At 44.7% G+C, this 23,982-nt stretch overlaps 5 non-coding genes across 5 annotated transcripts; 3 read left to right on the forward strand and 2 right to left on the reverse strand.

Annotated features, from left to right (window-relative positions):
* The first annotated feature begins 1,885 nt into the window (after nt 1–1,885).
* Nucleotides 1,886–1,957, forward strand: trnap-ugg (transfer RNA proline (anticodon UGG)). Its single transcript has one exon. It is a non-coding gene; the product is annotated as a tRNA-Pro (tRNA).
* A 6,298-nt stretch (nt 1,958–8,255) lies between these two features.
* trnaq-uug (transfer RNA glutamine (anticodon UUG)) lies at nt 8,256–8,327 on the forward strand. The gene has a single exon. It is a non-coding gene; the product is annotated as a tRNA-Gln (tRNA).
* A 4,613-nt stretch (nt 8,328–12,940) lies between these two features.
* trnal-cag (transfer RNA leucine (anticodon CAG)) lies at nt 12,941–13,023 on the reverse strand. The gene has a single exon. It is a non-coding gene; the product is annotated as a tRNA-Leu (tRNA).
* A 522-nt stretch (nt 13,024–13,545) lies between these two features.
* Nucleotides 13,546–13,627, reverse strand: trnas-aga (transfer RNA serine (anticodon AGA)). The gene has a single exon. It is a non-coding gene; the product is annotated as a tRNA-Ser (tRNA).
* A 5,319-nt stretch (nt 13,628–18,946) lies between these two features.
* On the forward strand, nt 18,947–19,019 carry trnaa-agc (transfer RNA alanine (anticodon AGC)). Its single transcript has one exon. It is a non-coding gene; the product is annotated as a tRNA-Ala (tRNA).
* The last annotated feature ends 4,963 nt before the right edge of the window (nt 19,020–23,982 follow it).

Genomic DNA, 23,982 nt, shown 5'->3' on the forward strand with positions numbered 1-23,982 from the left:
CTACAGTCTGCTTTTGGGTTCACGCCTCAAACAAAAACCTAACAATTGTCTGTTCAGCAGTAACCAGACAGGAAGTCAAATGGTCCTGTGAAGATGAGAATGCTGTGGGCCTACCTCAGTTTGTACATTGATTGGTGTGAAGTTTTCCACTGTACTGAGATGTTCTGTATTTGAGGTGGGTTAGTTTTAATTGCCTCACCTCAATGGGCGATGCTGCTGCTTCCATCCACATTACAACCTGCTGTCTATGAGCGTCCTGTAGAAAACTAGGAAATGTCTGTAAATTGATGCTGCATTTAATCGGAGGTATTTCAGGTTTTATCTCTGCAGCAATAGAAGCCATTCCCCCATGGGAACAGTGTCTCTTCCAGAGGGCACCATTTTTACTGGAGTAATCTGAAACACATGGTGGTCACATTTCTATAATAAACACATTTCATACCAAAGCAAAGTCAAAGTGCCACTTTGCCCTGCACAGTGATAAATCCCTCTGTCTCCCTCAGGTCAGCCAGGGAGCTCAACAGGGAGGCAGGTTTATCAAGCTCATTGCAGCCCTCCTTCATGCAGGGCTTACAGCTCTCCATGAGACAACAGATTAGTTTGTGTGATGGCTGCCACAGCCATGTTTCCGTCATGCCACGATGACAGGACTCTCTTTCATATGTTTCAGTTGCCACTACATTATATGTACTTGTGGGGGCTGGAAATAAGGCTGAACCACCATGGTGCTGGTGCTGCTCTGGAGAGCACAACAGTAAATACACTGTATAAAACACATCACTGTAAAAAGAGGCTGAATTTTTCTTTGCTGCCCCTGCAGTGCAGAGTCACAGGGGGCTGGAGCCTATCCCAGCTAGCTTTGGGTGAGAGGCGGGGTCTGACCCTGGACACCAGTCCATCGCAGGGGAGCACACAGACAGACAACCATTCACCTACGGGCAATTTAGAGTGACCAATTAACCTGGCACATCTTTAGAATGTGGGAGGAAGCCGGAGCACCCGGAGAGAACCCACGCAGGCACAGGGAGAACGTGCAAACTCCACACAGTCACCTATTATTAATGTTTGCCCCCAAATAAAGGTTTTCGCAATATTTAATGTAATGTGGTTTTCAAATATTTGCAATGAAGGATGTTTTAAATGTAAATAACATTGTAGTGTGTATCCACAGCTACTGAGGCATCAATTACTATGCTAATAATTATACACACCCCTGGTTAGTGGCAGCCAGAATTTGCTGCTCCTCCTTTCTGGCAGAACAACTTCTTTTCAGAGTCAAGGTAAGACATGAACTCCGGGACAAGCAGGTGGTGATGTGCATGAACTCTGCACTTACCTAGGCAACAACAAGGTAAAAAGATAAAAGAACGAGGAAAGACTGTGAAACCAGCCTGTCCAGTTAGGATCAACACTGATGTGAATCAGTTTCAGCTGCTGTTGTGCAAATGGAACAGACAACAGGTGGAAATGAGAGGCAGTTATCAAGACAGCCCCTATAAAGGAGAGGTTCTGCTACTCAGGAGGGTCACACCCTAATACAAGACCACTTCCTGTTATGCAACAAATAAACTTTATGATTCAATGTTGAGCTAATGCCACAGCCACAAAAAGACATTTCTCCCAGCTGCTAGACAGCAAGCCTTATCTAGACATGGAGGACAGTCTCCTCGTGGAGGACAGTCTCCTTGTGGAGGACATGGAGGACAGTCTCCTCGTGGAGGACAGTCTCCTCATGGAGGACAGTGATATGCAAAATGTTCAATCTTTGTTGACACAGTTAGAAGAAATCTTTGTTCATATCTTTACCAATGTCAAACTAAGAAGAACATGTGCTTTGTGTTGTTCTTCCACTGACTGACACATGAAAAAAAAGGAGGTCGCACATGGCTCGTTGGTCTAGGGGTATGATTCTCGCTTTGGGTGCGAGAGGTCCCGGGTTCAAATCCCGGACGAGCCCTGATGTTTACCTGTATTCCATTGGAGACCAACTCCTTGTTGTTGACTCTTTTTTATCTTTTATTATCAAAAATTTCCTTAAAATATTTACAGAAAAGTCAAACCATGATATACCATTATTTCAATTTAACAAAAAGAAACATTCAAAATATACTAAACAGAAAACTCTTATTCTTTTATCTCAAGTTCAAAAATTAAACTAAAACAGGAAATAGAAAAAACAAAATCTTCAAAAATTAAAGTATACTACACCCTCTTCCAAATGAAATAAACTATGCCCCTCCAAGAGTGCTTCCTTCACCTTTCCCTTGTCCCACATCACCATGGTGCGTATATACAATTGAAAAGTGCTTTTGAACACCCCCCATGGTGCGACTGGGTTGTTAGATTTCCTGTGTGTGTTTCTGGATGTGTATATTGCATGCCTTGCAAAAAGTCCTGCCGTGTTTCTTATTGTTTGTCCTTTCTTGTTTTTGTTTTTTTCCCCGAACAGCAAGAACAGTCTCCATTCCTCCTCCTGCTCCCAGTAGCCGTTCGCCCTGGCCTCCAGTAGGTCTCTGAGCCTCCTCAGGGTGGCGCCGATGGCGGGGCAGTCAAGGAAGAGGTGTTCCAAAGTCTCCTCGGCTGCCCCGCAGACGGCGCAGCCCCTGCTGAATGCCTCTTTGTTTATTTGGTGTAGCACTATTCCCGGGTGTATCTTTCTGTGCCTTAGTCTGAAATCCATTGTGAGGACATTCCCAGGGGCCACGCCGCCCCTGAGTGTGGCCCAGATCCTGTCCCCCCGGAGGCCAGGGAAAACTCTCCTCCACGCCTGGTCAGCCGCTGGTGGTCTCCTCTTGTTCCGTGTGAAGATGTTGTATAGCCCTTTTGTGGTGATGTCTTGTAGACTTTTCTGGTCCTGTCGAGTATAAAACTCACAAGAGAGTCGGTTAGTTGTTCCTGGCTGCCTCCCCCCCCTCAGCAACCGTAACCAGCGCCGAGGGACAGAGGCAGCCAGTTTATCACACACATCCAGAATTTTTCCTTTTCTAAAAACTATTTTCTCCCTCCTTAGGATGGCCAGGATCCCCGCAGCTTCTATGCCACCGGCCGGGTCGACAATGTCCCCAAGCCGGACTAAACCAGCTCGTTCCATGGCGGCGCAGACCACCTCCCTCCCTCCCCAGGTAACATCTGGGTTGTCAAAGAGGGGCTGCGCCGCTGCCTGGAGGACACCGTCGACCCTTGCTTCCAGCAGAGGCCTCAGCTCAGCCCACGCCGTCATGATCTCCTCCGCCAGAGGGTCCACCACTCCTACACTCCTTGGTGAACGCCTCTGGCAGAGTGCCCACAGGTCCAAGGGCGGTCCGAGACACAGATCCTTTGCAATATAATTTTTCCAGATGAGGTTATTGTTTTCTAAGAGTTTTTTGATTATTTTGATCCTTAAAGCTTTTTTCCTGGATCCGATGTCTATTAGTCTCAGACCGCCCCTGTCCTCGGGCTGGATCATGACGTCATGGGCGACCTGGTTCATGTTAGACCTCCACAGGAAGCTGCCGATGGCTTTGTTAATGTTGCTCTCCTGCTGCGGGGACAGAGGACAGACAGCCAGGACATGGTTTACAGTGGACATCATTAGTGAATTTATTACAGTTATTTTTCCTTTTATCCCCAGCTGTCTCTGCTTCCACAGGTTAATTATGTTCTTGATTTTCCCTGTTAAAATGTCCCAATTTTTTTGATTTGCTCTCCCTTCATCTTTCCCCACCCACACCCCCAATATCTTTATTTCCTCTCCCGCATTTTGAAACCCCCATGTGTTGTGTATGCTTTGTGCTCCCCCACACATCATTATTTGTGTTTTATTAATATTCATTTTTGCACCCGATGCTTTACAAAACGAATCTATCGTGCCCATCACCTCATTAACACTATCTTTATCTACCACCGTGATATTTGTGTCGTCTGCGTACTGCACAATCTTGCAGCACGCAGACTCTCCCACTCTAATCCCTCTAATATTTACATTCCGTCTGACCGCTTCCGCCAGAGGCTCTGTCACCAGGGTGAAGAGCATGGCAGACAGCGGACAGCCCTGTCTGATCGATCTGCTCAGCGGAAACGCACTTGTGCACGTGCCGTTTATTTTGACGCAGCTGGTGGCTCCGCTGTACAGTGTTTTGATCCAGTTAATGTACCGCTCTCCAAAGCCCAGCCTCTCTAGGACTCGCCATAGAAAGGTGTGCTCCACACGGTCAAAAGCTTTTTCAAAATCTACACTCAATAAAAAACCCCCCGTTGTGCACATGTGTTTGACCAGGCATCTGACGGCCAGGACAGAGTCAGAAATGTCTCTGCCCGGCACGCCATATGCCTGTGTCTCACCCACCACCTCCTCAATAACCCTTTTCAGCCTGTTTGCTAAGATTTTCGCAATTATTTTAAAATCCGTATTTAAAAGACTTATTGGTCTGTAGTTTTCTAGTTTGTTTTTATCCCCTTTCTTTTTATACACTAATGTTATTATCCCTTTTGCAAAATTCCCCGTTGTTGTTTTCCTTCTTTCTATTTCGTTGAAAACGCGGCCCAGGATGGGGGCCAAGTTTGGACTGAAAGCTTGGTAAAATTCAGCTGTCAGTCCGTCCCATCCTGGGCTTTTCCCCGTATTTAATGATTTTATGGCTGTTGTGATTTGTTGTATTGTCAGGTCGGAGTCACAGAAGGCCCTGTCTGCTTCGTCTAACTTTTTCTCCAGGTAATTTATGTTTTTTTCCCTTTCGTCCTGATCTGTTTCTTCAGTTTGAAATAATTTGCCATAGAAATTCTGCGCCGTTTCTAAAATCCCTCCCAGATCCGTTATTATTTCTCCCTCACTGTTTACTACCGATTTTATGAAAGAGTTTTCCTGTTTTCGTTTTTCCAACCCCAGAAAGTAACTTGTTGATTTTTCTCCTTCCACTAGATATTTTGCTTTTGCTCTTATTGCTGCTGCTTTGCATTTGTTAGCCGTTAAATTGTGCAATTTTGCCTGCGCTGTTGCAAGTATGATTGTGTTTCGATCCGGATTTTCTTCTATTTTTTTCGTTTCAATTTTTATTATTTCTAATAATTCGTTCTCTTCCTGTTTTTCCTGCCACTTTCTCTTTTTACTTTCGTTTATGCAGAGTTTTTTTATCCTATTTTTTACCCCCTCCCACCATTTCAATAAATCTTCGGTTTCCGTTATTTCATATTTTATTTCGTTTAGAAAAGAATTAATCTTTATTTTAAAATTTTCATTTTCTAAGATTTTATTGTTTAAAACCCACAGACCTCCGTTTCTGGGCCTGCCCGCTCCTCTCATGCGAACCTGAAGCAGGGAATGATCGCTCCACCTATTAGGCATGTAATCAACGGTGTCCACCTCTGTGACTACTCCAGGAGACGCCAGTACCAAATCTATTCGGGATTGTCTCAGCTTCCCCCTCACCAGCTGTCTCCTGGAGTAGTCACGACCTCTCGGGTTTAGCACTCTCCATAAATCTATTAAGTTATATTCCGACATTAATTTTAGTAATTCTTGTCTGCTCATGTCACTCTTTAATTTGTTATTATTTATATTTACCGTATCCTCTGTTGCCATTATTATATTAAAATCCCCAATTATGATGCAATTCCTCGATACCCATTTGCTTAGTTTTTCCCTTATTAAATCTTTCCTTCCCTTTTCATCATTGTTTCCATATATATTAATTAATCTTAAATCCTTACTGCCCTCTTTCAGGTCCACCACGACCAACCGGCCCCCGCCGTCGGTGTGCACGCAGGCCACATCGTGAGGGAGGCCCGGTTTGATCAGCACAGCAGCGCCCGCTGCCAGAGAGGGTCCAGGGGCATAAAATATTTCTCCTCTCCACATTTTCTTTACTTCCTTTAATAGGTCTGCGCTCCACCTTACTTCCTGCATACAGAGAATATCCGTGTGTATGTTGTTTGTTATGTCCTGTATTTTTTCTATTGTCCTTGCTCCAGAAATGTTTAAAGATGTGATAGTGATCATGGCTAGAAGTAAGATGGAGGCAGACCTTAATGTAACAGTATTACTTCTTTTTCCTAGCGTGCCTATTCTGCTTTGCTTCCTGCATCTTTTTCTTATATAATTTTTGCCCTGCCTCTCTCTCCAGGTCAGAGTCGGAGGAGATCACCCTATGTCCCAGAAAGGTGGGCACAGAGACGGCTTCTCTTGCCCTGGCTTTTTCAGCCAGCAGAGACTTACTGGAGCGAAGGGTGGGCTTCACAAAACCATCTTTTATGGTGCTTTGCTCAAGCTCCTGGGAGCCGGCATATAGAGAAACGTCATCCAGGCTGGATCCTAGTGACAGAGCCTCTTCACCACCTGGCAGCCTCCGGGCAGGGCTCTTCGCCTCCCCCCCATCCACGGCTGCCAACGCACTGATCCCTGCGCCACCCCTTCCGGGCGCGCTCATTTTCCCAAATGCTACAGGATCCAGGGCAGGGCCTGCTTCACTTGCCCCCCCCGCCCTCTCAGGAGCAGAGCCCGTTTTTTGAGCTCCCTCCCTTGCCGGGAGCGCATGTGTGAGCCCACCCGCTTCTTGCTCCGTCGGCCGTGCTGGTAGACAGCCTTGGCCCTTCTCTGTCTCCGCCATACAGGCTGCAGCCTCCTCTGCCCCATCCTCCTGGGCCTCGTCCTCCTCCATACAAGACTCATCATCCCTTTCTATATAAATGTTTATTTCTTCCTCACTGCTATTTTCAGCGCATATGCAACTGTCCATTTTATTAAAACAAATTTGACATTTTTCCAGTCTTTTGGTGCATTCCCTGGCATAATGCCCCTGGACCCCACATTTATTGCAAAAAAATTCTGGGCAATCCCTCACGATGTGGCCGGGCTGTATGCAGATCCTACATACGCGGACCTGCCGGTCGTGAATGACCCGAAAAAATTCCGGCCCTGCTGCTGTACTGAACCTTGCAGAATAAGGTAGTGACTGCACTGTTTCATTGAATTTTACCTTAACAAACCTCGTCCCATCCGCCACCCTCGTCCCCGGCCACATACGACGCTTTATGGGCGACACCGCTGACACACGCCATGATTCTAGTTTTTCTAAAATCTCTTCATCTGGTACATAAGCGGGCAGACCCAGAAAAGACACAACCAATTCGTCGTTGCTTATTTCCTTCCCTTCTACTGTTGTGTTTCCAATCTTAAACCCGTCGATCAATTTATTTTTACCCGCCTGGCTCCCCATTGTTATTTCATACTTATTTGCCGCGGTGCCTCGGCAGGCACAAATATTCCCACACATAAGTCTGATGCACCGTATTAGTTCCACCGGCGAAACAATCTCTTCTCCCTTTAATTCGACCTGAACTGTTAGATCTTTCTCATAACTAATTTCTTTTTCTTTTTTCCCCTCCTTCTGTGACTCCGACCTCTTTTTTTCCTGGCCGTCTGCCCTCTTCCCGACCATCCTTCCTTCATCATTTTCTGTTCTTTCTCTTACCTTATCCTCCTTTGATTGTCCATCCTTTCCTTCTTTTCTCGACATTGTTGCTCTTCTGTTTTGTCCATTATCCAAGGGTTTATCGGGGGCTCCTTTCCGTGGTCCTATTTCCGTGTTGTCCATCATTCCAGTCTTTTTCCCTCCAAATTATGGAGGGCAGAAAAATAAAACGAAAAACGAACAAAAAACTACTCCCCGACAGTCCGCCGACTGCGGGGAGCGAAGGAAAACACTGTTCCTAACGAAAACTTTAATTAGTCCAACGAAAAAACGAAAAAGAGGCACAGATTATCCTCATTCAAACAACGCTCTTTCCCTCCAAAACTCCCTCACTCCGCTCCGCCTGCGACCTCCTCCTCTGGGCGTTTCTAGAGTAGTCTCTAGACACATTGTCCAGTGTTATATGGTTTTGCAGTGTTTCCACTTGAAAGGATGACTCTTTGTGACTGAAGGTCAACTGGACTCCACTCAGTCATCGCTTTATTTCTGCTTTGCTTTATTGAATCTTGTAGTGTCAGAATCAGGTTCAGATCAGATCAGATCAGGTGAAAAACCTCAAAAAAACATACAAACAAATGTTCAGAATTGAAAGATGAAAGTGACAGTGCATATTTTAGCAGCTTGCTTAGCACACTATGCAGGTAAGTGCACTTTAAATTAAGGACTGTATTTTAACAGTTTGCCACTAATGTCATCCAGAGTGGAATCCAGAGTCTGAGAATGTATGACTTGCTTTGCACATATCTTTACCAATGTCAAACTGCTGACAGTCAGCCAGGTAGAGGAGGAGAAGATCCACAAGAAGCAGGTTCCATGGTGTAATGGTTAGCACTCTGGACTTTGACTCAAGCGATCTGAGTTCAAATCTCAGTGGAACCTTTTGTTTGGACAGTAATACTGGTGTCCTTTCTACTCTCTCTAAAAATTCAGGGCTCACTTTGCAGATTTCCAGTCAGCATGTTGTAACTGAATAACTATCAGAGTGTATCAGAAGGAGAAGTTACATAAAGATAGAATTTAAATCTCTCTCCTGAATGACACCTTAATCTAGAATTAATAAGGAGTATAAAAGTAGCTGAAGACATAATTTATTAAAGTATTATAACAAATACCTCCTTTATAGGGCTGTCTTGATAACTGCCTCTCATTTCCACCTGTTGTCTGTTCCATTTGCACAACAGCAGCTGAAACTGATTCACAATCAGTGTTGATCCTAACTGGACAGGCTGGTTTCACACAAGTGTGGCTGACTTTTTGGGGCAATATTATAACAAATACTTATGAGACATTATTATATAAAAGAAAGATCAGTGCATCATGACTTCAGCTCCATTCAAAGCTTTAGGAGGCTTCATGGCCTCCATCACTCCATAAGACTGTTCCATCTGTTCTGCATCTCTGATATGTGCTGGGACGTGGTCGCTTGGATGTTTCACTGCAGCTCATCTAGTAATAATGTGTAACACATATATGAACATCAAGCTGATCATGTCATGCTAAACTGAGTCCTTGGAAGAGCAGAAGCTGTGAACAGACCTCATGGAGCAATGGTAGCACGTCTGAGTCCAGATCAGAAGGTTGCATGTTCAAATCATGTCAGGGTCACTGGTTTTATGTAATTTAGTCCTCTTTCTGTTCACACCAGGTCCACTGCACTGAATTCTGGGTAGTTTTCACTTGAAGCAGAATGTCGGCTTTCTCCTGTGTTTTCTGGGTAAATTACTGCACATTCAGGGAAAATAGAGTTAGAGTTAAACAGAGCAAAAAATCCTGAGTCATCGATCTGCGTTCGTTTAGAGGGCCGAAAGGGAGCAAGTGTGAAAACACCCTAAATTTGAATCTTAAGTGGGACCAACACTCCCCCGAGTAGCTTCTTCAGTTCTGCAGTGACAATGTTCTTTATCAGCCAGTTGTTGTCTTTGTCTTGTTGTCTGTGGGTCTTGTTTTTGGCCTTGATGAGAGCCCAGCTGGGATAGCCACAGGTTTGCAGGGCCTTCCTGATGTGATGTTGCTCCTTCTTCTTCTCCTCTGAGCTGGTCGGTACAGTTTGAGCTCTGTGCTGCAGCCATTGCGACAGCCATCGCCCCTCAGAGTGATCCTCATGTTCAGCAGCATACAGTGAGCAGCTTTAATCTCTGGATTGACAGACTTTATCTGCGCAATAACTTGCAGAACAGAAAGTCTTCCAAAATATCTCCTTTCCAGGGATAGCACACCAAAACTATCAACTGAGCAGCACTGGAGATGCTCTGCTCTGTCGATTCATTCAACTGAAAGGAACATTTCTTACATGATCGCAGTCTATCCAGCAGCTGTGCCTGAATGTCAGCTGAGAGATCTTCTGTTCTCCTCCTCACCATGTCATCTGAAAAAGGTACAACTTTCAGTTTATTAGCTGCCTCTGTGCCAATAAGCAGCAGCATTCCAGAATAGTCATCAGTATTCTGGAATTATACGTAGAATTCAGGAGTAACAGTCAGTATTCTGGCAAGTCAGCAGTCCAGAAGGGAAGCTAACATCAGCAGTGGCTCAGTGGTAGAGCAGGGTGGAGAAACCAAACAACTACTCCAAAAACTGGCCTTCAATGTTTGTCTTCAAACAAGATGCTTATGTTTAAGGCAAAAGCTGTGACAGAAACAAGTTCTTCTTCAAAGATGGTTTGCTAATCCATTGTGCTCTGAACGCGTGGGTTCGAATCCCATCCTCGTCATGTTGTGTTTTAAGTTCAACAGTAAAAACTATGGACAGAGCTTCCGTGACATCGCCCATTTGTTTCTGAAGAGCCGCTTTGAAGCTCGGTGGGAGGCTCTGGGACACTCTGATCGCCGACATGTTGGCAGCGTTGCGTCCGCCAAAACTCAAAATACGGACAAAGAGGGGTAGCACTAGCGGAGTTTAGGGGGGCGGGCGATCGTGGAAGCAGGAAACTCGTGCTGTGATATGGCAACCGTCTGTCGCTCAAGCGCCAGTGCTCATAATTATGCGTAATTTTAAGTCTGAATACAATCCCACAGCAGCTCATCAACAAACTGGACCAGCTGGGGCTGAACTCCTTGCTGTGCAACTGGCTGCTGGACTTCCTCACCGGGAGACCTCAGACAGTGCGGGTCGGCAGAAACACATCCAGCACCATCACAATGAACACCGGGGCTCCCCAAGGATGTGTGCTGAGCCCCCTCCTCTTCACTCTGCTGACCCATGAATGCACGCCAACACACAACTCCAACATCTTTGTGAAGTTTGCGGACGACACAGCTGTGGTGGGTCTCATCTCCGGTGGAGATGAAACAATGGAAAAAGGAATGAGGTGCACCTTCTGGCCAAGTGGTGCAGAGACCACAACCTCTCCCTGAATGTGGAGAAGACAAAGGAGATGGTTGTGGACTACAGGAGAGCACACAGTCAGCACACCCCTCTGACCATCGACGGTGCTGCTGTGGAGCAGGTGAGCAGCACCAAGTTCCTGGGTGTGCACATCACTGAGGACCACTCCTGGACTAACCACACTGCATCCCTGACCAAGAAGGCACAGCAGCGCCTCTACTTCCTCCGCAAGCTCAAAAGAGCCAGAGCCCCTCCCTCCATCCTGTGCACCTTCTACAGAGGGGCTGTTGAGAGCATCCTGTCCAGCTGCATCACTGTGTGGTACGGAGCCTGCACCGCCACCTGCAGGAAGACGCTTCATCGCATAGTGAGAGCAGCTGAGAGGATCATCGGCGTCCCTCTGCCCTACATCTTTTGCACTCTCACTGCATTGTGCCTTTATTTTGTGCCTTGTATTTTGTGTGCCCCTCATTGTAGGTACATTTTTTTACACTTTATATTTATCTTAAGTTTTTAGTTATATGTTATATATGGAGTGAAGAGTAACTCAATTTCGATTCTCTGTATGTCCACCACATATAGCAGATTTGACAATAAAGCTGACTTTGAATTACAACAAGTGAGTTGTAAAAACAATTCACCCCCCCCCCCCCCATACAATTGACACTAGAAGACAACCTATCATTTGAGAGCAGAATGTTTTTTGTACCAGGCTGTAAACATGTTCATTTCTGCTGTGAAGTTGGACATTTTAACATGGGAGTCTATGGGTAATATGTGAATTACAATTTTTCACACGTCGTAAACATTCCAACTTAAGACTAGTGGTTAAGACCTTCAAAACTCAGTGTGTAACATTGTTGGTAAAAACTGTTTGCTTTGGCATGTTTGTAGAGAAGATTGAAGCAAGGCGTCTGGACTTGTAGAGTTTTCCTGAAGAGGTTTCGCTGCTCATCCAAGCAGCTTCATCGGTTCTAACTGTTGGTGGGGAAACATGGTTTATATGTGGTTGCAGACCTCAGTGGGTGGTTGCAGACCTCAATGGGTGGTCTGGGTAAAACTCACAAACAATAGCACTAAATGTTTCCATAATTACCTGTGATGATCTGGCTGCCTGTGCCAGGTGTGTCTAACGACTGGCTAACAACTATGAGACTGCTGGTAGACAGCCCATTGTTCTTGCTGTTAGCATGTGACTTGGAGTGAAACTTCCTGGGAATGGATGAAATCACTGCTTTGTATGTGGTAGAAAGATGAGGCTACCACCTCGAGAAGGTTTTTCCAGCTTAACATAGATGGCTTCCTTGACTTCCTCTCTGTCTAGGATGTGAACATTGTTGTCCTCAAAGGAGTGTCCTTTCTCTTTGAGGTGGAGGTGAACAGCTGAGTCTTGTCCTGAGGAGGTGGCTCTCCTGTGCTGAGCCATTCTCCTGTGGAGTGGTTGTTTAGTTTCTCCAATGTACAGATAAGAGCATTCCTCACTGCACTGGACTGCATATATGACATCGCTGTGTTTCTCCCTGGGAGTTTTATCCTTTGGGTGTACCAGTTTCTGTCTCAGGATTGTCCTCCAGTGGAGACTGCAACCTTAACACAGCGCCTTGGACGAAAAGCACACATTCTGGAACAGAGGTCAGTATTCCGGAACAGAAGTCAGCAAGACAGCATTCTGGAATGAAAAGCATTCCGGAATTAAACCCCTAACCCGACAGCGGCCTGTGACGTCATGGAAGTCAGCATTCCGACATGGAAGGCAACATTCCGGGACAAAAGTCAGCAAGACAGCATTCTGGAATGAAAAGCATTCCAGGTTGAAAGAAAGCATTCCAGATTGAAAGGCAGAAATCTAGAACGAGCGGCAGCATACCAGAATAGACATCCATCCATGCCAGAATGGTAGACAGGATTCCAGAATGGTAGACAAAATTCCGGACTTAAATCCCTAACCTAACAGCACCCTGTGATGTCATCCAATCAGAGCCAGAGACTGAACCTCCTTAAGGGCAACAGTGGCAAGAAAAAACAGGAAGAACCCCTGTAGGTTTGGTGTAATGTCTCATCATATCAGATGAAATCATCCAATTGGCTTCTGTGGTCTGGGTTAGAATCTAAGTCAGTCAATGTCTTAAATGATTACTTATTTCCCCTCCAGAGGAAATAAACAGAACTGTCAGGAGTGGGATTTGAACCCACGCCTCCAGTGGAGACTGCGACCTGAACGCAGCGCCTTGGACCGCTCGGCCATCCTGACATGAAAAGCGTGCTGTCCACAACAAGTTTGGAAAAGCTCAAGGATGAACACTTAATAAACAATCTGAAATCTTCACTGACACTGATGTGGACAGACTCAGAGTGTGTCTGTCTATGCTATCTCAACAAGTCTTGAGCCAGAGATGAGATTTTTCATCTGGTCACCACATGATGAATCATTCTGACTATTGTAGTACCTTGAGATCTGCCTTTCCCAGGTGTTTTGTCCTTAAGGTGAAGCAGTCTCTGCCTCAGGGTGAAACTGGGTTTGAAATGTGCTGGGACGTTTTATCCTTTGCCTCCTCATTGCACACCAGTTGCTCTCGGTCCAGCGTTTTTAAAATGATAGTTTTTGGAAGTGTCAGATGGACTGTGCCAGGGTTTGGTCCTCAGACAGTCAATATAAATGGCAGCACTCTGACTGGTCAAGATGAACTTTTTCATAGAGCTCGTTGTTAACACATCAGACTTGTTAAGTGTAAACGATGGAGGGGCATAAAGTGATCTTGGAGATGAAAAGAACCGTTGTTGGCAGGATTTGAACCTGCGCGGGGAAACCCCAATGGATTTCTAGTCCATCGCCTTAACCACTCGGCCACAACAACCGGCAAAAGGTAACGATGAAGATTCTGACGACCCAGGTTGGTTCTGTCCATGAGTGCATGGTCTTGTCCAGTTTGTCCTGTCCAGATTAGTGTTGGCACTCCTTTACTTGTTTTCCATTTCATTCGCAGGTAAATCTGCGCCGACCAGAGTCTCCGTTTGACAGACAGCTATCACAGAAAGTTGCTGACAGCTGAGCAAGTACTCACGTGCCAACATGGCACAAGTTGAATTGCTTCCAAGCCGGCTGTGTTCACGATCACATGGTGGTTTGAGACTACAAGCCTTCACTGTCCATTCTACGCTGTTTACTTTATTAGGAAGGTGCTCTACAATTGTCCCAACAAGCAGGGGGAGCACTGAACATAAAACTCTCTTTCTCACATGTTATTGTCATGTGTTTTTGTGAAAGATAAGGCTGACTTGTTTTCTTGCTTCTCTATTTAAACAATCTGAAATCTTCACTGACACTGATGTGGACAGACTGAGAGTGTCTCTGTGCTATCTCAACAAGTCTTGAGCCAGAGATGAGAGTTTTCATCTGCATTCATGGTCACCACATAATGAATCATTCTGACTATTGTGATGCCCTGAGATGAGGTCCAGTATTCTGGAATGGAAGTTACCATTCCAGAATGGAAGGCAACATTCCGGGACAAACATCGGCATAACAGAATGAAGAGCACATTTGCAGAATGAAAGACAGCATTCCGGAATGAAAGTCAAAATTCCGCAATGAAAGGCAGAAATCTAGAATAAGTGGCAGCATACCAGAATAGACATCAGTATTCCGGAAGGATAGGCAGAATTCCCGAATAACAGTCAGTATTCTGGAACAGAGGTCAGTATTCCGTAACAGAAGTCAGCAAGACAGAATTCTGGAATGAAAAGCATTCCAGATTGAAAGAAATCATTCCAGATTGCGGAATTAAATTCCGGAATTAAACCCCTAACCCGACAGCGGCCTGTGAAGTCATGGAAGTCAGCATTCCGACATGGAAGGCAACATTCCGGGACAAAAGTCAGCAAGACAGCATTCTGGAATGAAAAGCATTCCAGAATGAAAGAAATCATTCCAGATTGAAAGGCAGAAATCTAGAACGAGCGGCAGCATACCAGAATAGACATCCATCCATGCCAGAATGGTAGACAGGATTCCAGAATGGTAGACAAAATTCCGGACTTAAATCCCTAACCTGACAGCAGCCTGTGACGTCATCCAATCAGAGCCAGAGACTGAACCTCCTTAAGGGCAACAGTGACAAGAAAAAACAGGAAGAACCCCTGAAAGTTTTGTCTAACGTCTCAGCTGTTACCTTTAATATTATCATAACAGATGAAATCATTCAATTGGATTTTGTGGTCTGGGTTAGATCAGTCAGCGTTTTAAATGAAAACTTATTTCTCCTCCAGAGGAGGAACTGTCAGGAGTGGGATTTGAACCCACGCCTCCAGTGGAGACTGCGACCTGAACGCCAGCTGGCGAAGGATCGTCCGTACAATGTTGGAAAATGTTGGACACAAGAGCCAATCACAAGCCTTCAATTCCTGGAGGTGCACCCAATCAGCTAGCGGATTTCTTCCCCACTGTCCAACATTTCCAACATTTGACCAATCACGGTGGAGAAATGTTGGAGCAGAGAATCAGTATGGCGCATACCGGTCGTCATTCATTCTGCACTAGCTAGCGAGAAATGGTACGGTAATTAAACACTTGCTACAGTGCCGTGTGACACTATTTTAAGTTTGTGTGTCATGTAAACTCTTGTGCTGTGTTGACGTTTTTATAGATTGATAGATTTGTTGAGTTACGACCGTTACACAAAGTGGATTTTGTTTTTGCCACTCGGTGCTTACTAATGTTATTTAAGGTGCAGTGTTTAAACACCAAACCTGAGAATCAAAGTATTTCCACCCACGTTTTAAGCACTACCACATAAGTAATTTTTTTAATTTAGATTTTTATGGTGTATTGCCATATAGAAATGTCTTCCTGTAAATAAACATTGTCCCTTAATGCCGCTTAAAGCTACGGCATTCTTTGTAATATTGTATTTTATATTGTTGTGGTACACGGCGCTGTCCCCCGACCCCCGCTGTCAGAGGACAGCGGGGGTCGGGTGATCTATTTTGCCAGCTGACATGCTGTGGGTGAAAGGAGAGAGACGTGAAGGACAGCGGTGGCAGACAGGAGAAGGAAAACGGGGAGAGTAAGAGGGACCCGTCTCATTCGAAAAAAAAATACGGACAATAACCATTTGTTTTTATGGACAAGGATCGCCCAGGGAGAGAGAGGATCCCGTGTGGGTTTCACCAGGAGGAGTTTTTTGTTTGTTTGCCTGTTCGGGACAGAAGGGACATTTATTTGTAAATATGGGTCGGATTACAGTGTTATTTGGGATGTAAGAAAATATGATTTTGAGTTAATAAAACCGAAACAGTCTCATTTCATGTGTCTGTGGTCTGTATTATGCAACAAGGGTAAATAGAGTACAACACGGGAGAGTCCCTGCTTAATAGTAACACTCCGTTTACTTTAGGCAGACTGTTACAACGTTTATCCATATGTCCATTTGTAAAAATGATGCCAAAAATGTAGCAGATGCAGATCAAGAGCACAATTTGAGTTCATCCAATGAGCAACTGTACTTGCTGTCCATTATGGCTTCACAGTTACACTACAGTGCAGCTTTCCTTTAGTGGATTTTATTATGTAGTCCTATTTGCTAATGATGCCATTTACTTTAACAAGGATGCCTGCAATGACGTTATATGGTTGTTGGGGACATTAAACATCATGAACATGGAAAGCTAATGGAAAATCCAAATCTTGCACCATCAACTGTTACTTATGTCTGTTGTATATGTGGAAGTGTGTCTTGTGGTTGCTGTTTATGTTCTGCACTGCTGGAATAATTCCTTAATTTTTCGGCGGAAAGAAAGACGTAGAGAATTGGGTTGAGAGCATTGTTGAAAATGCCCAAGAAGAAGGAAAAGACTCTGATGAGGCGCAATAATTTAACAAGACACTCATCCTTAGTGGTATATAAAAGAAACAAGTGTAGGACTCTTGCAATTTGGCCTGGCAGCCAGCAGATCACGAACACCAGGAGGACAGCCAGGACCAGAGTGGTGGCCCTGTGCTCCACTTTCTGAGTGTTTGAGCTCTCTGTTACCCTGTTCCTCAAAACATGAAGAATGCTGACAGTGCAGAAGGACATAATACAAAGGGGGAGGAAGAAGGTGAATGTTGAATACAGAACACTAAACAGCACATCATGACTTCTACTTGGATAAACACTACTACATTCAGTAACATTATTCTCAGGATCACGTACTGCTTTAAAGTAAACGATAACATCAACATTCAGAAGAAAACCCAGAGTCCACACCAGAACATTAAAATAATCAGTAATCAGACATACAGTCTAGACATTGTTAACATGTAAATGACTGTTCTAGTTAGAAAAGGCAGATTTTTAATGGAATATATACAAAGGTATACAGAGGCCCTTTTCCAGCAGCCATCACTCACTGTGCTCTAATGCTACATTGTGTTAGCTAATCGTGTTAAAAAGGCTAATTGATGATTAGAAAACTATTGTTAGCACAGCTGAACTGTTATCTGATCAGAGAAGCTGTAGAACTGGCCTGGTGACCCCACACTTTGGAACGGTAGTGTATGTATGCTAGTTTTGAACTAAATGATTGGGCCTACCGATATATGTCCCTTACCCTTCGCCTCTTCTGTCTGTCTTCTTGAAAATATGTCAGTGAGCTTTGCACATTTGGCAGCATCCTCAATCAATGCCTTTTTCTTCTTTAACCGGGTCTTTCCATTTTTACCCGCTTCTCCGCCCGTTTGGACTTTTGGTTAAATAAAGATAAGATAAGATAAGATAGATATATAAGATAAAACACATCCCAGTAAAGCTCATCAATACCTTGTAGGTGAGGGAGTCATTCCTGCTGATGAAGGATAAACTGTCAATCACCCAGCTGCTCTCTTCCAGGAGCTTCAGCATCTGATGTAGAAAATAAACTGATGTTAATGTGATGTCAGACAAAGGACTTTGTAACCACGCCCACTGTTGCCCCTCTTCTTGTTGCATCATGTGCAGAAATCAATGTTTTACCTTCAAGCCAAGAATACATTTGTTCATCAGGATGTGGGAAAGCAAAGCTGTTATAAGTGCACATCTCCATCTTCTACTGCAGTGAAATATGAGGAACTACATCATTAACCATTAAGAGCCCAGACAGAGCTCCAGTACATGTTACATGGACATTTCAACAACCAGCATCACCTTTCACTGCAGACCATGTTAGTGAGAAGAGCTGGATACTGACACCACCTGCAGCTGCAGCTCTGGACTCCTCCCAGGATATGTAGACTGTACCTTCCACTGAACATGTATCCAGAAGGATCCAGTGGTTTACTGATATGATGTCACCATGATGTTTGTAGAAAGAACACAGGGAGACGTTCAGCTGCTGAGGAGCATGTTCACTTCAGTTAGACACAGGATCATCAGTTGATGGTGTCATAAACATTCCAACTTAAGACTAGTGGTTAAGACCTTTAAAACTCAGTGGACAAGACATGTCTCTGGTTCTCTTCCAGGCAGTTTTACATATAGTGGAGGTTCCATGGTGTAATGGTTAGCACTCTGGACTCTGACTCCAGCAATCTGAGTTCAAATCTCAGTGGAACCTTTTGTTTGGACAGTAATACTGGTGTCCTATCTACACAGATCAGTCTATGGAGAAGTCCACAGTCTGTTCATTGGTCCAGCTGTAGTCATTAATTACTGAAATAAATCAACCTTTTGATGATATTCTACTTTCAAGTGTTTATTTCTTTTAATTTTGATGGTTATAACTGACAACCAATGAAAACCCACATTCAGTATGTCAGGAAATGAGAATATGTGAAAAGGTTCAACATTGAAGACACCTGGAGCCACTCTAACCAGATAATGAACAAAACACCTGCAAAGGCCTTTAAATGGTCTCAGTCTAGTTCTGTAGGCTGCACAACCACGGGAAGACTGCTGACTTGACAGTTGCCCAAAAGACGACCATTGACACCTTGCACAAGGGCAAGACACAAAGAGGCTGGCTGTTCACAGAGCTCTGTCCAAGCACATTAACAGAGAGGGAAGGGGAGTACAAGCAAGAGGGAGTACAAAGTGTTCTGCCCAAACAGGGACTTGAACCCTGGACCCTCAGATTAAAAGTCTGATGCTTCCAATACTTCACTAGTACACTTCATGTAGTGCAGTGAGTCCTGATTGACTTGCAATTGACCCTTTGTAAAAGGGGGATTAGCTCAAATGGTAGAGCGCTCGCTTAGCATGCGAGAGGTAGCGGGATCGATGCCCGCATCCTCCAGCCTGCATTTTAACAGGGAGGGTGTAACTGGATGGATGAGAATGGATGGATAATGTAGTGGACTCCCACCCAGCAGATCAAGTCCCAGAGGTTACAGCATCATTTATTAGCTGAGTTTCCTCTCAGGGAAGCTGCTGTTTACAAGCTGTTTACAGAGAGAAGCAAGAAAACAACAGTCAGCATCATCTTCCATAAAAACACATGACAATAACATATGAGACAGAGAGTTTATGATCAGTGCTCCCCCTGCTGGTTAGGACATATGATGACATTTTAAATGTACCAGTCAAAAGTCACTCAGTGGTTTGTCTTTGTTTTTATGACTTTCTACATTGTAGATTCATCCTGAAGACATCAGAGCTATGAAGGAACACATGTGGAATGATGTAGTGAACAAACAAACAAGTGTTAAACCAAGCAGAATATGTTTGATGTTTGACATTCTTCCAAGCAGCCAGCTTTTGCTTTGATGACAGCTTTGTACACTCTTTGCATTCTCTCAATCTGAACTGAACCACCAATGCTGTGCAATGCTGACATCTAGTGGTGGAATCGCAGGCTGCAGCCTCCTCACTCCAAAATCAATCCCTCCTCCACATAAAGTCAGAAGTTCTAAATGTGAGTCATTAAATGAGAGGTTCCAGCAGAAACGTCCAAACATCTGAAGAGAAGCTGAGAAGCCTGAGATACAGGGGCTGCAAGCTGTGCTTCAACTGTTCCTGTTTAGACAATAAGAACAGGTCATCACTGTCTTTTAAAATGTTCTGATCAAATCACATTAGTTTGTATATTTATATTACACACAGAGCTGTTGTTTCAGTCACATTCATTTGTTATGTGTACAGTGGGTGCAGGAAGTATTCAGACCCCCTTAAATGTTTCACTTTGTTATATTGCAGCCATTTGCTAAAATCATTGAAGTTCATTTTTCCTCATTAATTTCCACACAGCTCCCCATACTGACAGAAACACACAGAGTTGTTGACATGTTTGCAGATGTATTAAAAAGAGAAAGTGAAATATGACATGGTCCTAAGTATCAGAGCCTTTGCTGTGACTCTCATATATTGAACTCAGGTGCGTCCATTTCTTCTGATCGTCCTTCAGATGGTTCTACACCTTCATCTGAGTCCAGCTGTCTTTGATGATACTGATTGGACTTGATGAGGACAGACACACACCTGTCTGTATAAGACCTTACAGCTCACAGTGCAGGTCACATACTGGGTGATGACGTCCTCCTGCAGGTGTTACTGTGGAACAACTGCTCTGGATTGGGATGAGTCTGAATAGAACTTTGTTAGCTTTGTAAAGCTGTGTGTAGTTAGAGAGGAACTGAAAAGTGTCAACAACAAGGAGTTGGTCTCCAATGGAATAAAGTTAAACATCAGGGCTCGTCCAGGATTTGAACCCAGGACCTCTCGCACCCTAAGCGAGAATCATACCCCTAGACCAACGAGCCATGTGTGACCTCTTATTTTTCATGTTTCAGTCAGTGGAAGAACATGACTTGTTTGTGTAACACTGGAGATGTTAGCTGTACATGTGCAGAACAAAGACATGACCCACAGCAGACCATCATGTTTAAGGAGCAGCAGGAAGTCCTCTTCTTAGTAACATTTAGGTGAATGGGACAGCACATTTGATGTTTGACTTCATCTATGAACACATGTCTGCAGCATGTTTACTGCATTTGAACTGTTACTAATAGAATTCCACCTGCTGTTTCTGTCGTTTCTTTCATTGCGAGTTAAGACTCCAATAAGTTCCATTAAACTCACAGTGATGTATCAAGACTTCATAGCCTTTCTTCTTCATGCCTCCCTCCCACCTTACCCATTACATTAACATTGTGTTTGTTACCAGCAGCAACATGATTGTAGTAAAAAGCTCATTGAACACTAAGCTCAAGGCTCTTGGTAGTTGCTGCTTCTTCTCCTGTGCTCCTGCAGACACTCCCAGTCCTCCTCTCTGACTGAGCTCACCTGCTTCCACTTGCTGATCAGGAGACAAAGGACAAAGGAGGGAAGATGAGACACAGAGGGACATTTGTCCTTTTGTTAGTAGGGCTGCTGCTTGTTGTTGCTCCTTTAGAAAACCTGATGTGTTTTCTTGTTCCTTCAGTAGAAAATAATGAGTCTCTTTTGCTTCTTTGTCTCCTAGTTCAGGTTTTGTTCCTCTCCTTGTCCTCTGACCTGCTGAGGGATGTCAAATGGACTTTTAGCTGCACATGCTGGAAGATCATAGGAAGATGTTCATGTATTGAAAGTTCCATGTAAGGAAAGCTTTAGCTCTTCTTCTTCCTCTTTGATTCTTGGATTCATTTGTCTTTGAAAATGACTCTTTGTCTTCTTCCTGCTTTTGCTTTCATCATGCTTTGATTCATTTCCTCTCTGTCTCTAGCTTCCTGTTTTATTTGGAAAGATCTAAGCTGTGTTCCAATTCAGGGTCTGCATCCTTCGGAGGACACAGCCTATGCGGTCTAAGGAGGCCGCGTCCTCCTGAGGAGGATCCTCCGGAGGATTCTCAACCATTGGTAAATGGGACGGTCTAGCCTTCAAAGCACTTCCTGATTGTGGCGCGACGTCACAAGTTCTGCCCCCCAAGCCCGGGAAAAACAAACGCGGACAGACGACAGCAGACGAACACAGAGTAAAAAGAGAAAAGAGAGGAAAGACACGAAAAGGCAGAAAAACGAAAGATGGAAATGGAGATCGAGATTTGGATTTTGTTTTGTTTAATATTTACGTTGTTGGTGGAAGAGGAGAGGCGGCTTCAGCGGTGGCTTCAGCAGCAGAGAAATCAGCGCCGACTCGTTTATTTCAGGCTGGGAGAGCGCAGTGGAGAGGTAACGTTAACCCGCTGCTGTAATAACCCATACTATTGATAATAATTAATATACCAGTTACTGAACAAATGCCTGCCATATAAACAGTAGTTGACAAATATGATTTAATGTAATATGTATTTATTCATTTGTAAGACTTGAAATGTGTTTTAGTTAAATTAGTTAAATGTGTAAGAACTGTTAACATTCAATAGAATTGTATCAGCTGTAAATCAATAGCTGTAGTTTAATCCTCATGTTCTTACCCTCATGTCTCCAGACAGGGCGGATTTACTGCCGTATAAATGTACACGTCCCTGTTCTACAAACCTTTTTAACAATCATGACACCACCCAAGACTTCCGGCTGAGCAGAGAGTCCCTGGCGGTGCTGCTGGAGCTTCTACACCAGGAAAGAAGACAGGGATGGGGTGCCACAATAGAGACCTTGCTGTTCCTCTTCTGGCTGGCGAGTGGGACATCCTACAGAGTGGTGGCAAGGGTGTTCGGGATGCCTCGCTCCACTGTTCACTGCATCGTCCATCGGGTTACTGGGGAGGTGGTGGCTATTCGCCACAAGGTCATCTACCTCCCCAAGACCGCAGAAGACCTGGCGGCAGTAACCCAGGGGTTTGCAGGGCTGGCGAGACACGGAGCTTTCTGCAAAGCTGCTGGAGCAATCGACGGCTGCCATGTGAGGCTCAAGCCTCCAAGCGGCCCTGATGGTCACTGCTACCGCAACAGGAAACTGTTTTCCTCCATTTTATTGCAGGCAGTGTGTGACCATCAGGGCCGCTTCATTGACACGTACGTGGGTTGGCCGGGGTCGGTGCACGACTCCAGAGTACTCCAGCACAGCCCACTGTACAGGCGTGGCATCTACCCTCCTCCAGGGCACTTCATCTTGGCAGATGGCGGGTACCCATGTCTCCAGCATTCACTCCCCCTCATCACACCCTACAAGCAGCCGGCACAAGGTGTGGCAGCCCAGCGCTTCAACAGCCATCATTCCAGGACACGCTCCATCATAGAGCGTGCCTTTGGAATGATGAAGACATGGTGGCGAGCCATCTTCCTCCAAGCGCTGGAGGTGCACCACACCTTTGTGCCTCAGGTATGTCACTACATGAGAGAAATATTGCTTATTGTCAAATGGTGAATACCATGTAAGTAATTCTTCTTTTCTACAGGTCATAACAGCTTGTGCCTGCCTGCACAACATCTGCCTGGGTGCCGGTGACATCATGGCCCCAGAGGATGGAGTGCAGGAGGACATAACAACAGTTAAAAGAGTTAATTGTTTACACCTAACAAGTCTGATGTGCTTCATCTGGTCAAGTTCAGTAGAACTGATGGAGCCACTTGGGCTACGTTCAGACTGCAGGCTAAAGTGACCAAATCCCAATTTTTTGCACTAATGTGACCTGTATCTGATATTGTCATGACAGTGTGAACAGCTCAATTCCGATGTTTTTATATCCGACCCAGGCCACTTTCATATGTGGTCCTAAATCAGATACTTTTTTTTGCAATGCGACCTCAGTCTGAACGGCTATGCGGCATATATCCGACTTTTGCGTCAGTAAAAGGCGACAGGCGTCACAATTCTGCGACACAGGAGCGGGCAGACAAGCTGTGTCGTTAGCAACAAGCGCCTGTTGCCAGGAAGTAGAGCCCAACTCCAATGCGCGGCTCACAGATGAGGGAGATGTAGACTGTCTTGCTGTGAAAGTGACACAGAAAGGCGCTCGCAGACGTATTCAAAGGTTCTCGTCATTCTGAAGTTATGAATGTTGCATGTTATGAATGAAGTCAGTGTCGCTAAAAGCAGTCACATCACTATCCCACCACTCCGCACCCACACAACAAGTAAAACCTATATATGACCACCAAAAACCCATAACACATTATATTTTTTTTTTTTTTTTATTTTAGATACTATATTAATCCCAGAGGGAAATTCTTTACGGCAGTGTCATACAATGACTAGCAAGGTGCGCCACAGGCTAGGGTGAAGTGTCTTGCCCAAGAACACACAACAGTGACTAGGGAGGAGTTGGGATCGAACCACCAACCTTCCGGTTACTAGACAACCCTGCTATACCACTGCGCCACTGTTGTCCCTAAAACAATGTTG

The sequence above is a fragment of the Parambassis ranga genome, unplaced genomic scaffold (genome assembly GCF_900634625.1).
Source record: "Parambassis ranga unplaced genomic scaffold, fParRan2.1 scaffold_22_arrow_ctg1, whole genome shotgun sequence".
Taxonomy (NCBI): domain Eukaryota; kingdom Metazoa; phylum Chordata; class Actinopteri; family Ambassidae; genus Parambassis; species Parambassis ranga.